General features: G+C 32.9%; 1 pseudogene; it reads right to left on the reverse strand.

Annotated features, from left to right (window-relative positions):
• Positions 1 to 2,847, reverse strand: part of LOC107566474 (glomulin-like) — a 9,159-nt pseudogene continuing 6,312 nt past the window's right edge.

The following is a 2,847-nucleotide window of genomic DNA, read 5'->3' on the forward strand; positions in this document are numbered from 1 at the left end:
GTCTGGCAAACTGTTCCTTGCCATTCATACTTTGTTGTTTAGCCTTGAAAAAACATTTTCTTTCAAAATAGTTCATAAACTATTAAGAACAAAGTATAAACACTGTCAGAGGAAAAATGTCCAACTTTTATTTGTGCTGGAAAAGTCTTCAAAGTCAGAATACAGAATAGTATTGAAAATATTGATATTGTTGCTTTTACATTGCATTTATATCATTACAAATGTGTCATGCTACAGGGAAAGTAAATAAATAAATTCATTAATACATTATTCAGTTCAGAAAGCAGCAATTGTCCCCATTTCAGTTTTGACTATCCTCAATGATTTCCTCTATACGGACCACAAGGCTTTCCATTAAGTCATATGTGACCAGGGCACACTGCAAGACCTGCAAATGATATGTTTTTCGAATGTTTTATGATTTACTGTCCCTATTTTAAAACTGAATTCAGATAAGTAGTACTGATAATCTAACCTTATGAATAAATAACAAAAGTTGTCTTGTAAATTGGCACTGTCCTTAAAAAAGAAAACATTTTTGTTTTTACCAAGGATGCCCCAATTATTAAAATTCTGGGAATAATTCTACCGATAAGTTAAAACAAAATATAATATCAGCTGATAACTGATATGGAACCAATATATTGTGCATCCTTAGATTTCACCACCAAAAAATGTAATGTAAAAGCAGTGATGATTTATTTCTTTATTCCATAACAATACGTAGCATTGCTGCATCAGATAAGTAGTACTGATAATCTAACCTTATCCTGTGCCTCACATGGCATGTTGCCAAGCATCTCTTCCTAGAGGCCTCCTTAAATTCTGTGGGGGAAAAAATACTGGAAGTCAAATTCCATTTTCTTCACTATATAATAATTACCATTTAACAGGGAAAGAATACAAAGTATGTATTACCTTTAGCCTTGATCTTTTTGTCCTCTCTAAGTCTTTTTAACTCTGTCCTATAGTATGATTTTGACAAGCTTAGACATAGTCGTAATAATTTTGTGTAACTGTCTGCAATGTGGCACAGGTCTATCCATATTCCAGTCTTGAAAAAAACAAGGTGTGTCTTATTAATAGAACAAGATGAAAATATAAGTGTAATGTTATATATAGTTGTGTTTTGACAAAATGTTGTAAAAAATCTTACAGAATTGTGTCTTTCCTGTATCAATAAATACCGCAGAAGATTCAGATACTCCATTACCCTTCAAAACAATAAAGACAAAATATGAATATGGAGGGGGAAAATCAAACAACAAATAAATTGTATTGATTATAGTCAAATTTAGTCCTAAGATATTTATTTAGCTAAATACAGAGAGTTACACAGAACTGGTGCATATTGTGGTAAAAGCTGACAAGTTTATCATTAGCATATCAGCATGATGAAGGAAGGCCTAAGTAATTTATCAGCAGCAGATTATCCAGACGAGGTATGTCAATCACTCAGGTTTTAGTATCATTTTAGGAATGACACAGGATCTGCCTCATAATATTGGACTGCTCACCATCTGTTCTGTATTGTGGGATCATGGCAGTAAACCTGGACTACACTCATTAATAAATTATGGTTAGGGATGGATTGTATCGTGTTAGTAGGAGATCTAACATTTAAAATAAAGACAGCTACCATATGTGACGTCTGTACTTGGGTTACGATTCATGTCAATGATTTGTTGATATAAAAGTTGATTAGATGCATCAAGATGCAGTTCTGAGGATTTAGTGGCTCGTCAGGCGATTGTTTTCCTTTAAACACTAAATATTTTTGTAAAAATACAGGTTTTCTTCACCTGTCCATCCCATGTAGCAAGTCAGTTTCATGGCCCTGTGGGAGAATGATAGTGTCTCTGAGCAGTGAGATGAGCGGAGTCTCCTCAAACCAGCTGTCTTCGTAGGCTGACTTTAATAGAAAAAGAGAAAATATACCTAACATCAGTGATTCAGTGTTGATGAAAATCCTGTCACTTGGACAAGCAGACAGATAAGCAGCATGTGATTCATAAATTTAAGACATCTGATTGTTTTGTGCACTACCTTTCTGTACCGTTCCACTTGATTCTTTATGATTTTGATGATGATACTTTCTACACCTGCATGATGGCTAGTCTTCATGATACGTCTTAGAGCATTTACAAAGGAGAAATAAGCAATTTATCTAAAATGTTCTACTTTTTATATTTATGTAAACCAGAATATTACATTCACATATTGATAGCAGTTTTATTTAAATATATATTTAAACTTTCCAGATACCATACCTGAAAAATGTGTGCTTCACTTCACCATTAAGCTTCTCTATAAAAAGCTGGAACCAAGACTTTTTCCTCTCTGAATGAAAACTTTCATTCACACTGATCAGATTTACTTGTAAAAGCAAGTTGTGTCTCATCCATACTTACCAAATGCTGGATAGGACAGTCAATCATAATTGTAATTAAGTTCTGTGAATAAATAACAAAAGTTGTCTTGTAAATTGGCACTGTCCTTAAAAAAGAAAAAAATTTTGTTTTTACCAAGGATGCCCCAATTATTAAAATTCTGGGAATAATTCTACCGATAAGTTAAAACAAAATATAATATCAGCTGATAACTGATATGGAACCAATATATTGTGCATCCTTAGATTTCACCACCAAAAAATGTATGTATGTTTTAAAAAGCAGTGATGATTTATTTCTTTATTCCATAACAATACGTAGCATTGATATCATTATATCATCATATCGCCCAGCCCTAAAACTTGCTCTATGGTAAAGCACTATGGCATTAGAGACATAACAGTTTGACTTTCTTTAAAGGGGTCATATGACGTTGCTAAAAAAGAACATTATTTGG

Source organism: Sinocyclocheilus grahami, unplaced genomic scaffold (assembly GCF_001515645.1).
Source record: "Sinocyclocheilus grahami isolate Dianchi unplaced genomic scaffold, SAMN03320097.WGS_v1.1 scaffold1078.1, whole genome shotgun sequence".
NCBI lineage: Eukaryota > Metazoa > Chordata > Actinopteri > Cypriniformes > Cyprinidae > Sinocyclocheilus > Sinocyclocheilus grahami.